This window comes from Phacochoerus africanus, chromosome X, assembly GCF_016906955.1.
Source record: "Phacochoerus africanus isolate WHEZ1 chromosome X, ROS_Pafr_v1, whole genome shotgun sequence".
Taxonomy (NCBI): Eukaryota; Metazoa; Chordata; class Mammalia; order Artiodactyla; family Suidae; genus Phacochoerus; species Phacochoerus africanus.
The window spans coordinates 75,857,105-75,871,442 of NC_062560.1; the positions used below are offsets into that span (position 1 = coordinate 75,857,105).

At 33.9% G+C, this 14,338-nt stretch overlaps 1 pseudogene; it reads left to right on the plus strand.

The window, feature by feature from the left end:
- The first annotated feature begins 6,486 nt into the window (after positions 1–6,486).
- Positions 6,487–9,220, plus strand: LOC125118067 (NADH-ubiquinone oxidoreductase chain 5-like; annotated as a pseudogene).
- The last annotated feature ends 5,118 nt before the right edge of the window (positions 9,221–14,338 follow it).

The following is a 14,338-nucleotide window of genomic DNA, read 5'->3' on the forward strand; positions in this document are numbered from 1 at the left end:
GCTAGGAGGTCAGCCAGAGTGATATTCTATATGTTAATCCTATGAACCCTTTATTTAAGAGTAGATTCCTGACCTATAAAAATGTATTTTGAGATACATTGTTGATGGATAGTGACTACAAACATAGCTCTTTATAATAACTGAATAAATTTAGAATAGTAATTATCAAACAAAAGTACATTTTATTTCCACTTTTTTATATCATATCCCTTTTTTTCTACAGATATTTTATACTCATTTAACTTGCTTCCTTCAGTAAATGACTATTGAATGCTACTATGCTCAAAGAATGCTTATTTTGTCTTTATTTCTTACCTCAATTTAGAGCATCATTACCAATAAAATCAAGAAATCTTCCTCTTCTCATGTACGCCATATTCAACTCATTATAATGTCTTATAGATATTAATATTCTAAATATCTCTTGAATCTATTCCATTTTTACCATCTGTCTGTTCTATTCCATATATTGGCTTAGTTCAAGCCCTCATTAGTTCTCATATGAACTCTAGGAGACTATAACTTGACTTCCTACCTTCATCTCTCTCATACCAATCTGTGCTCCATACTATACCAATTCATTGATATAGTGTGATGGAGAGATATTCTGAGGAATATCAAAATTGTTTGGGATCAATGTTGTTACAGTAGTATAGTAGTATAGTAAACACTGATCTAAAGTAAGGCGATACGTAAGTACTGTTGCCCTTCCCACATATTAGTAAGTAGTATTTTTAATACGTTTAATAATAAAAACTAAGAAATCATGATACCTGAGTAGTTGCCAACATATGCCAGAGATTATACTAATCTGCACCATGAAAGATTCTACATCCAGCACAGAGGATACTATTAAGGCTATGACTTCATCAAGTGTACAGTAGTCCATTATCAACTGTCACTGTCCATCTGTTTTTTATATGTGCCATATAAGTGAATTAAGTGATTATATAGGTGCTATAATGGGTCTACTATCTTTTCGTCATTTAACCTTGGAGGATGACACTTATCTCTTGGATTTCACTCCAGATTGGTCATGCTTTACTTTCTTGGACAAGGGAGACAGTTTCTGTTGCTCAAGTAGACAATGCAAACTGAGTATATTCATCTCAATTTGGCATTCAGAAATTGAACAAATGACTAGTAATGTCACTGTGGAACCACTGGATTCAACATAAGAAGGAGTTCCCATCGTGGCACAGTGGAAACAAATCCAACTAGGAAACATGAGGTTGTGGGTTTGATCCCTGGCCTTGCTCAGTGTGTTAAAGATCTGGTGTTGCCGTGAGCTGTGGTGTAGGTCGCAGATGCAGCTCAGATCCCGTGTTGCTGTGGCTCTGGCATAGGCTGGTGGCTAAAGCTCTGATTCGACCCCTAGCCTGGGAACATCCATATGCCACCGGTGCAGCCCTAAAATACCAAAAAAAAATGCACAAATAATTTGAACAGACACTCCACACACATAAATATATATAAATATGTATGTGTGTGTGTGTGTGTGTGTGTGTGTGTGTGTGTGTGTGTGTGTGTATGGTAGGTAAGCACAAGAAAGAAATTCAATATTATTAGTCTATCAGTCATCAGGAAAATTTTAAAGTATTATGAGAAGGCAGATCCAGAACTGCTAATTTCTACCACTGCTTAAAGCCTATCTCCTAAATTGAGGGTTTTTTTTCATAACTCATTTCCCTTTTATATGATGTAAAATTTATACACAGTTAAATTCACACATCTTAAGTGTACATTTAGATAGGTTTTGACAAATGCATATACCTATGTAACATATACTCATTTCAAGATATAGAACATTTGCACCATTTGTAAAGTTCCCTTGTACTCTTTATCTGTAAATTCCTATCAATTAAATTATATACTGTGGACATAATACAATTTATTTTTCCATCTATTATTACAGGAATTAACTTTTTTTCTCAAGTTTTTCTACCACTAAGAGTGGAAGAAACTAACATAACCATTCTTGTAAATACATATTCATGTGCTGGTGCTTTAATTTCTAAACAGATTTCTAGAAGTGAATGTTGGCACATCAAATTCCCAAAAAGATCTAATAGCTCACATTTCCATCAGCGTTGTTCTCCTTTCTGCTCATTACTGCCAGCAATAAATATTCTTTTTACTATTTGCCAGACTAATGCATGTAAAGCAGTAGCTAACCATTAATTTATCCTATATTTTCTTGATTACTAATGAGCATTATTATTATTTAATATTTTATCTACTCTTGCATTTTATTACTTAATATCTACTTTTACAGCTTACATAGGGTATTTGTTTCTTTTATCTCATTTGGCTCTCACAATACCACAAAATAGACTTGGCAGACCTTGTTAGCCCCATTTACAAATAATAACAGAAAGACTTAAGGGTTAAATGACCTGACTAATGTGCCCTGGGTATTATGCAGAAGTCCCAAGAAAGAACAAGTTCAAAATTCTTTCCACTATAACATTTTGTATCTTTGATGATATGATAGCATATTGAGAATTAATATGTCTGTGCTTTACTGAGATCAAATTCAAACAAAGTAACAAATAGGCAAATTGATAATATATTCCAGTCCTTTTATGTTCCCTAGATCAGTTTTCCAGGTATTCTCAAAATTACTTTCTTCTTCCTAAAAAAGTCTTCAGTTTCTTTGAAGAATTACTCCTTCTCCATTATGTGTCTCATGAAATTGTAATCAGAAGCCTCACTCTCTTTTAGCCAAGGGAAGTAACACAAATTTAGACAACTAGTTGCTCTCTGCTCTAATTATAATCCTGAACAGAGGACAAAAAGACTGGAAATGAATGTAGTTTAATCCCATCTCACTGGCAGGGTCCTAACCAGATTGTTCCTGTTAAGAAACTCCAACATGTTAGAGGTTTTGTTTCCTAGACTTTCAAGTTACTTTTGTCTCTGCTGTTTTTCCTAGATGTTTATTGATCCTGTGTTGTCTTATTTATTTGATAGTCCATCAAAAGTGGAATCCTATGATGCTTTTACATATGTCTGTGTGCATTTTTGTCTATCCAAATTATTAGGGAGCCTTAACAGCAGTTAGTGAGTAGGGCATGATGGGGCTAGGGTTGGGCAGGGAAAGCACTTACTTTGGGTACAGAATTTAAGGGATCCTAGGTAAGAACTCAGTAATTGAGATAAATACTATTTAAGGCACTATTTTTAAAACAAAATTAATGCCAAAAAATTTGTGGAGAACAATAAAACATCAAAAAAAGAGCTGACTTTGCACATGTTAAGTGTGACTCACCTTAGAGGTTGAATCACCTCACTCTAACTCTAGTCCTGAGAAATCAATGCGTGCACCCAATATGAGTGTCTCACACTCCTCACCCAAGTCTTCATCCTGGTGTGGATGTTGATGAGTCTTCTACCTGTCCTGCACTGACTGAGAAAATTGTACAGTATGAAGTGTCCATCAAAAAAAAAAAAGTGTATTTTCCCAACTGCCAATACTTCCCTCATTGAAAAACACTGGCTTAAAGCCATATTCTGTTCCATGCAAACAAAAAGTCATAACATATAAAATCCCCACTTACTATAAAATTAAATCCTATGGAGGCTATTTATTTAACTGCATATATTTGTTAAATAAAAAAGGTAAATCCTTATAGTGAAATTAAAATTCCACTTCAAATATTTTTAAGTGTCCATTGGATAATTCCAATTTTCTCATTCTATAAGAATAGCTAATCATTTCAATAGTTATGATTTATAAAGAATCAACAGCAATGAAATTATTTTAAAAACAGTCTCTCCTCAATTTCATTGTCTCTATTACCTCATGCTCAAAGCTAGCAGATACTCAGAGTATCTGTTGAGTTTATGTACTACACTGTCCATTTATAGTTGATACAATTATGTTTTTTCTTACATTTGATTGAATCACATAAATTCTTCAAAATATACGACTTATTTAAAGAATACCAATATGGCATTTCATATGCATTTTGCAGGTTCATATTTTCTAAAATTTCTGTGTATACATGACATACACACTGAGCAACAATTTTAACTCACATTCTATTACTACCTCATGTTATTCTAAGTGGTTTGTCTTGTATTGTACTGACTTTCATTTTTAGAAGTATTATCAAGAATATAAATTACATAAAAACATCAGGCTAAACACAGAGACCTAAAATAGTACTTTGTTACAATGATTCAAATTAAATTTCTACATTTAACTTTCTGGAGTATATATCAATTTGTATATAAGTTTCCAAAATTTCATGAGCTGAGACTTTCCATGCATTTTTAAGGCCAAAACAGTTATAGCAATTAACATCTTAATATTAGAAGTACCACCTGACTTCTTCAGCTTCTTTTTGAGGAAAAAAGGAGTAGGAAGTGTTTTTGTCCCTGCCATATATATATATAAATATATTTCTCAAGAGTGTTTCTTTCAAAAATAGTGTAGACCTGGTAATACTGATATATGGTTTGTAACCTTTTTATTGACATTATCAGAATTTCATGATTGAAAAGATGACATAGGGTGAATATAAAGGTATCATTATATGTTGGCTTTTCAGCCATTATATTCCATTCAGAATATATTAATTCTCTGTTAGTAGCTCAAATGTGACATGTCTTCCTTCTTCTTACTAGGATCCACATGGAGAAATAAAAACACAAGAATTATTTCAACAGAGGAAATTTAATAAAATAACATAGGTTGTAGATTAAGCATATTTTTAAAGACTTAACAGGAAAAATAGGAACACCTAGGTCACACAGATAGTAAGTGCAGGAAGCAGCCATCACCTACAGAACAAAAGGAAGAGATTGGGGTTATGCAAACAGAAGATTGGAGGAGAACTCTGAGAAACAAAAACCTAAACCCTTGATGAGTAAGTACTGTTCCAGCTGGTGCTAGTATATTAAGAATTCAAATGAAGAGCTCCATAGAGGTGGGCTCAGGCTCTTGAAGAGCCTTCCACTCTTAGTAACACTAGTATATATCCAAAACACTACAGGTTCACTAAATTACTAAATTTATTTATTTATTTTGGTCTTTTTAGGGCTGCATCTGCAGAGTATGGAAGTTCCCAGGCTAGGGGTTGAATTAGAGTTATAGCTGCTGACCTACAACACAGCTCACAGCAACGCTGGATCACCAACCCACTGAGTGAGGCCAGAGATCAAACCTGAGTCCTCATAGATACCAGTCAGGTTCTTAACTGAGCCACAATGGGAATTCACTCACTAAATGACTCACTCCCAATGAGCCACAATGGGAACTCACTCACTAAATCTAATAATTCAATGTCAAACACAGACAATATACAGGTCCTGATCTAACATTTTCTTATGACTAGCATGAATAATATTTTTAAAGGAAAAATGCCTCTCTAGTTCTTTCATCTCTGATTACCTAAACAACACATAGAAACCCCTGCTGCAGGATCTATAGTCCTTGTATCTGTACTACTTAAAATTGGAGAATGGTATGTTACAGATTAAAACAATTTTAAGCCATAAAAGCTTTCAAATCATACCCCTTTATCATAGTCTTTTTGAGAAATTGTTATTCCTAGCTCAATTTGTTTACACCAAATTTAAAATCACTCATTGTATACTCTTCAGTTAGTCACATAGCGCTAATCATTGTGGCCGTGCTTATCCAAACACCTTGGAGCCATATAGGAGCCACTGCTCTAATAACTGCCTATATCTCACATCATCCAGATTATTCTGCCTAGCAAACTCAAGCTATAAATGAATTCATAGCTGAACAATAATTCTATTGATAGCAACATGATGATTACTAGCAAGCCTTACAAATTTAGCCTTACCCTCAACTATTAACCTAACTGGAGAATTATTTGTACTAATATCATCCTTATCATGATCATATATTACCTTTATCCTAATAGGAATTGATATAGTAATTACTGCTTTATACTCTATATACATGCTAATTATAACACAAAGAGGTAAATATACATACCATGTTAACAATTTTAAACCATCATTCACATGAGAAAATGTCCTTATAACTCTCCACCTATTATCCCTTCAATTCGAATGACTGAATCCTCAAGTAGTTTTGGGATCCCTATACAGTAAATATAGATTATGAAAAACACCAGCTTATGTATCTAGTAATATAAGCCTTCTTATTTTCCAAAAAAAGTATGCAAGAACTGCTTATTCATTTCTCAATATTTAACAATATGGCTTTTTAAAACCTTTAAAAGACAGTAGTAGTCCATTGGTCTTAGGAACAAAAAAATCAATGTAACTCCAAATAAAATTAATAAATTCATTCACTACTTTTACAATAGTTACACTGTTTATATTAACATTACCAGTTGTAATAACAAACTCCAATATCTACAAAAGTAATTTATATCCATCCTACATAAAAACTACTATCTCATATGATTGCATTACCAGTTTAATTCCAAAATAATATTTATCCACTCAAGACAAGAAATAATTATTTTAAAATGACATTGAATCACTATCCAAACCATAAAATCATCACTTAGCTTCAAAACATATTATTTCTCAATAATATTTGTACCAGTATCACTATTTTTTGCATGCTCTATCATAGAGTTTCAATAGGATGTATACACTCAGATCCCAACACAACCAATTTTTTGAATATTTACTCCTTTCTATCACAATGCTAATCCTTGTTACTACCAACAACATTTTACATTTTTTTTGACAGTGCCTGCAGCATGCAGAAGTTCTCAGGCCAGGGATGGAACCCAAGCCACAACAGTAAAAACGAGCCACCGTATTGACTATGCCAAATCCTTAGCTACTAGGCCATCAGGGAACTCCCTTTTCCAACATTTTATTGGATGAGAAGGAGTTTCAGTTATATCTTTCCTACTTATTGGATGATGACAGATGCACATATAGCTGCTCCTCAAGCAATCTTATATAATCACATCAGAAATATTGGATTCATTATATCAATAGCATAGGTTGATTTCTATTCAACTTAAATGCATGAGACTTACAACAAATTTTAATAATTAATCTACAGATTAACCCAACTTGGCCATAATGGGACTCCTATTAGATGCAATGGAAAATCCACCCAATTAGGCTTTCATCCATGACTTCCCTCAACAATAGAAGGATCCACCTCTGTCTCAGCTCTATTCCATTCAAGTACAATAGTTGTAACAGGCATTTTCCTACTTATTCACTTTTACCCTCTAATAGAAAACAATAAATTTATTCAAATAATAACATCTTGTCTAGGGGCAATTACCACTGTATATATAGTAATATGTGCTCTCACCTAAAATGATATTTTAAAAATTGTTGCTTTCTCCACTTCAAGCCAATTAAGCCTCATAAAAGAGACAGCTGATATTAACCAGCTTAACTTAACATTCTTCTATATCTGTATACACACTTTTTCAAAGCCATATTATTTATGTGCTGTGGATCTATCATTCAAAGGTTAAATGATGAAAAGAATATTTGAAAAATAAGAGGTTTATTTAAAGCAATACCTTTTATCATAACATCCCTCATTGTTGGAAGTCTCACATTAACAGAATACCATTTCCCACAGGCTTCTATTCCAAAGATCTAATTATCCAAACTGCCAATGCATCATATACCAATACCTGGGCCCTACTAATCACCTACTAATAAGAGTTTTTTTTGATAATAAAGTTGGTTATATATAATTCTATTATATGAGGATTGTAGAATTGCCTAGAAATAAAATTACTTTGAGAATATTTATTATGATGATTGCATATTCTACTAGGAAAAACATGGCAAGTGAGTTTGCTGCACATTCTACACTGACGATTGACATGAATTCTGATTCTCTTTCTGTTAGGTCAAAGGGAACTCTATTGGTTTTTGCTAAGGTAGAAATAAATCATATTATAGCTAGAGGTCAGAATGGGAAGATTATTGATATTCTTGTGTTGAGAGTTGAAAATGTAAATGATCCATGTATCAGAAGGATTGAGGAGTTCCCGTCGTGGCGCAGTGGTTAACGAATCCGACTAGGAACCATGAGGTTGCGGGTTCGGTCCCTGCCCTTGCTCAGTGGGTTAACAATCCGGCGTTGCGGTGAGCTGTGGTGTAAGTTGCAGACGCGGCTCAGATCCCGCCTTGCTGTGGCTCTGGCGTAGGCCGGTGGGTACAGCTCCGATTAGACCCCTAGCCTGGGAACCTCCATATGCCGCGGAAGCAGCCCAAAGAAATAGCAAAAAGACAAAAAAAAAAAAAAAAAGAAGGATTGATAAGAGGAAAAATTCTAGTGTTACTTCATATGCAATTATTTGTTCTACTGCTTATAGGGCCCCAATTAGTGCATATTTTTACTCGGAAGCTCATCCAGAACATAGAATGGAGTAGATGACTAGGCTTGATATAAGTAATGTGAATAATACTCTTAAGTTTATATTAACTAAGGGATACAGTATAGGCAGGGGAATTCATATGGTTAAGGCTAAGGTTAGAGCTAGAATAGGTGAAATAATAAATATGGAGATAGGAGATATGGCTGGTCTTAGTGGTTCTTTAATAAATACTTTAACTGTGTTGGTAATATGTTGTAATGGGCCATATTGTCCAACGATTGGTCCTTCTCACAATTGTATATAACCCAATACTTTTTGTTCAATTAGTTTTATTTCATTCATCTAGAATAATGGAGATGATGAGTATTAGAATGTTCATTATAAACATTTTGTTAGGGAACCTCTGGTAATAAATCTTTAAGTTTTATGAACCTCTGTTTCGTTTGCTCAACAATGAAAGTCCTGTATGATGTAAGTTCAGACCAGAGTGTGGTATTAGTTACTGATATAAGTTTATACTAGGGGAAGTATTTCTTATTACTCATATTGACGCTATTGCTCCTATTAGTAGATTAGTCCAGTATTAAACTAGGAATTGATTTAACTATTATTGATATTAAGGTAAATAAGTTGAGTTTGAACACTATCTTTTTTTGTTTTACCTTTTATTTTTTTCTACTGTACAGCATGGTGACCCAGTTACACAAACATGTATACATTCTTTTTTCTCATGCTTTGTCATAAGTGACTAGACAGAGTTCCCAGTGCTACACAGCAGGATCGCATTGCTAATCTATTCCAAAGACAATAGTCTTCATCTGTTAACCACAAGCTCCCAGTCCATCCCACTCCCTTCCCCTTCTCCCTTGGCAACCACAAGTTTATTCTCCAAGTCCATGATTTTCTTTTCTGTGGAAAGGTTCCTTTGTGCCATGTATTGCATTGCAGATATAAGTGATATCATATGGTATTTGTCTTTCTCTTTCTGACTTACTTCACTCAGGATGAGAATCTCTAGTTCCATCCATGTTGCTATAAATGGCATTATGTCATTCTTTTTATGGCAGAGTATTATTCCATTGGGTATATATACCACATCTTCCTCATCCAATCATCTGTTGATGGACATTTGGGATGTTTCCATGTCTTGGCTATTGTGTATTCATGTGCTGCAATGAATATGAGGGTGCATGTGTCTTTTTTAAGGAAAGATATGTTGGGATATATGCCAAAGACTGGGATTCCTGGGTCTTATGCTAGTTCTGTGTATAGTTTTCTAAGGTACCTCTATAGTGTTCTCCATAGTGGTTGTACCAGCTTACATTCCCACCAACAGGCAGGAGGGTTCCCTTTTCTCCTCACCCCCTCCAGCATTTGTTATTTGTGGAATTATTAATGATGGCCATTCTGACTGGTGTGAGGTGGTATCTCATGGGAGTTTTGATTTTCATTTCTCTAATACTCAGGGATGTTGAGCATTGTTTCAAGTGCTTGTTGGCCATCTGTATATCTTCCTTGGAGAAATGTCTTTTCAGGTCTTTTGCCCATTTTTCAACTGGGTTTTTGTCTTTTTTGCTGTTGAGTTGTATATGTCACTTGTATATTTTAGAGACTATGCCCTTTTCCTTTGCATCATTTGAAATTATTTTCTCCCATTCTGTAAGATGTCTTTTTGTTTTCTTTTCGGTTTCCTTTGCTGTGCAAAAGCTTTTAAGTTTGATTAGGTCCTATTGGCTTATTTTTGCTCTTATTTCTGTTGCTTTGGGAGACTGACCTGAGAAAACATTTGTAAGGTTGATGTCAGAGGATGTTTCGCCTAAGTTCTCTTCCAGAAGTTTGATGGTGTCTTGTCTTATATTTAAGTGTCTCAGCCATTTTGAGTTTATTTTTGTGCATGGTGTGAGGTGTTGAACACTTTCTTAATTGGTGGCTGCTTTTAAGCCAACTGTAATGTTGTCTATTTTTACTTTCTATGTATGATTGTATCCTATTTCTAAAACCCTTTACATTTTTAGATTAACATTTTAAAATACATTGCAATATATGAATTTGGGGTAATTTCTAAAGTTGAACTAAGATTCTTTTCTGGATAAACAGCTATCACCAGGCTTGCTAGATTTGTTTTCTCTACATATAAATCTTCTATTTTGCCACATAGGTGAATTTGTTCTAATAATCTGTTCATAAGTAATTCACCTGAATTTGGGGTATTTAAGTTACCTTTGTTAAATGTCTACCAGTTAAATCATTATACAAAAGGTAAAATAGGTAAGCTTAGTTTTTTTTTGTTTGTTTGTTTTTGTTTTTGTTTTTTGTTTTTGTTTTTACTTTTAATGCTTCTTTCATCATTCCCTTATGGTACTTTCTTTGTAGCATCAGATATTTTTTAAAAATTCTATCTCCTATACTTTAGATATTGGGAGAATGATTTATTTATTATGCTTATAATTGTTGAATCTGTGAGAGGATTAGGTTAGATTTGGTTCAAAGTTTCCCTAAATTCTGAAATCTCCTGGGTATAAACTAGGTGCTTTGGTTTAAGCTATACTTTGGTAATCCAAGCACACTTTCCAGTATGCTTACCTTGTTATGATTATCATATATTTAATACTTTTTAATATATTGCAAGTGGCTATATAGTACTTAAGGAGGGTGACTGGTGATGTGCTTATGCTTCATGATCTGATTCAATTCAGTACTCTATTCTTAATTTGTTACTAAATTTTCCTTTGGTTTTTAGTTTTATAAAAAACTTCTGCGTAGTAAATGTGTTCGTTAAATAGAAAATGCAGCCCATTTATTCTCATCCCATAAGTTCCACTTTGACCTAATGCTTGCATGTATAATAGTTATGCTTACTATTGTTCCTTTTTAGGATTTGCTAAAGATGGTGGTATGTAGACTCAACTAGTAAGGGTTGATGAGGTTTATTCAGGTTAATTGACTGTAGAACAGGTTCCTCCAGAGGGGTATAAAGCACCACAAATCCTTCGAATTTTAAGCTGTTGCTAGTAGTACTCTGGCAAATAATTTTTCTATAATAAATTTTTGAGATTAGGTATGCATAGTGGGGTATTTAATCCCAGTTTGGGTTTTAGCTGTTGTGTGATTAGGAACACTTTTATGCCAGTTTTCTATTAATTTGAGTTAATTGTTATGACTTTGGTAGCCAGAATGAAATTAACCAACTTTAAACAATAAAATTAGTTGAACTTTCATTTATGGCTTAATTTTTATTTCACATGGGGTCGTGGTTAAGCAAAGTGTTATGGAAAAGTTGATGCTCCAATTCTTCTAGAATTGAAAGAGGCCCAGATCACCAAAAAAATTTTTTTAAAACATTCGAAGGAATTAAGTTTGACAATTTCAAATCCCACTCCTAAGCAGTGTGGTGGTAGTATAAGGATAGACATATAGAGTAATAGAATAGAATCAAGAGTGCAGGAATTTTCAGTTACGGTTAATTGGTTTTCCAGAAAGAATAATCTCTTTAACAAATGGTGCTATAACAGTCGGAAAGATAGTGACATGCAAAAGGTCAAAGTTGGACCTATAACTCACATCCTGTATAAAAATTAACTTGGAGTTCCAGTGTGGCTCAATGGACCCAACTAATATCCATGAGGATATAGGTTCAATCCCAGACCTTGCTCAGTTTGGTTAAGGATCTGACATTTCTGCATGTTGCAGTGTAAGTCACAGATGTGCCTTGGATCTGGTGTTACTATGTACTATGGCTATTGTGTAGGCTGGTAGTTATAGCTCTGATTGGACCCCTGACCCTTAAGATTCCATATGACACAGGTAGGCCAAAAAAAAAAAAAAAGATATTTCAAAAATTAACTTAAGGTGGATGGAAATATAACCTAAATATAAGAGGAAACTATAAAACATTTAGAAGGAAATAAAGGGATAAATCTTCATGACCTTGGATGTAGCAATAGATTCTTAGATATGACACCAAAGGCATAAGCAACAAAAGAAAAAAATTAAAATAAATTAATTGTATTTCATAAAAAATGGAAAAAAATGTATCAAAGGAAAATTACCAAAAAAGTGAAAAGACAAGTTAAAGAATGAGAGAAAATATTCGCAAATCATATATCTGATAAGGGTCTGGTATCCAGAATATATACAATTCAACGACAAAAAGATGAACAACTCAATTTTAAAAATGAGCAGAGGACTTGGACATTTTTTCTAAGAAGATATACAAATGGCCAATAAGCACATGACAAGACATTCAACATCAGTTGTCATTAGAAAGGTGAAAACCAAAACCACAATGGCCTTTGGAATGGATAAGCAATGAAATCCTGCTGCATAGCACTGGGAACCATATCTAGTCACTTATGATGGAACATGATAATGTGAGAAAAAAATGCATACATGTATGTATGACTGGGTCACCTTGCTGTATAGTAGAAAATTGACAGAACACTGTAAACCAGCTAAAATGGAAAAAATAAAAATCATTATTAAAAAAACCACACAATGATATACCACCACATACTAAGTAGGATGGCTACATCAAAAAACAAAACAAAACAAAACAAAATAAAACAAAATGATGTTGTGTTGGGAAGGATATTGTTAGGAATGTAAGCTGTTGTAATCATTGTGGAAAATATTTTGGTGGTTCCTCAAAAATTTAAATAGAATATCACATTACCCAATGATTCCACTACTAGGCATATATTCAAACAGATTGAAAACAAGTATTTAGATATTTGTGCACAAATAATCATAGCAGTGCTATTTATATTGTCAAAAGGAGGAAACAACCCAGAAGTCCCTTAATAGGTGAATGTATAAATAAAATGTGACATACACATACAGGGAATATAATTAAGCCATAAAAAAGTATAATACATATAGATGCTATTTTGTAAAAAAAAAAAAAAAAAAAACCTCAAAGGCATTATGTTACATGAAAGAAGCCAGACACAAAAGGTAACATATGATTGATTTCATTTATATCAAATATCAGAACATTTAAAGGCATACCTTAAGAGAGCAGGTGTTTGTCAGGGACCAAGGGGAAGAGTAAATGGGAAATGACTGAATAACGGATGTAGATTTTTTTTTTGGCTTTTTAGGGCCGCACCTGCAGCATATGGAGGTTCACAGGCTAGGGGTCTAATCAGAGCTACAGCTGCTGGCCTGTGCCACAGCCACAGCCATGCCAGATCCAAGCTGCATCTGCAACCTACACTACAGCTTACAGCAACACCAGATCCTTAACCCACTGAGCAAGGCCAGGGATCAAACCTCCAAACTCATGTTTCCTACTCGGATTGTTACTGCTGTGCCACCACGGGAACTCCTGGGTGTAGATTTTTACTTTAGATAATAAAAATCTTTGGGGTCTATATAGAGTTGATAGTTCATGACACTATGAATTTTTTTTTTCCCTTTTAGGGCTGCACCTGCAGTATATGGAAGTTCCCAGGCTAGAGGTCAAGTCGGAGCTGCGGTTGTTGGCCTACACCACAGCCATGGCAACACTGGATCCAAGCCATGTCTGTGACAGCTTGCAGCAACGCTGGATCCTTAAACCCACTGAGCAAGGCCAGGTATCGAACCCGTATCCTCATGGATACTGGTCGGGTTCTTAACTCTCTGAGCCACAATGGGAACTCCAGTTAATGTTTTACATCTCTCTTATTTGTACACTTTAAAATGGTTAAAATGTACACAATTTTTAAAAAATGACAAATAATAAGAAAAAGAAACTATTATCTTAGTAACTTATAAGCCTGAGTGCAAAAATTAGAAATGATATATTAATAAGTCAAAGCAATATATTAAAAATACATCATAACCAAATGAGATTTATCTCAGGAATCCAAAAAAGGATTTAAACTTATGTAATGCTCTATGCATTTGACTACAAAAAATATTGAATAAAAATCATTAAATTATATCAATACATGTCTTCCATTAAAGTCTACTTGATTAAATTTAACACAAATTAATGCAAGCACAAACTTCGTTAAAAAAAAGCTAAGAAAACTTGA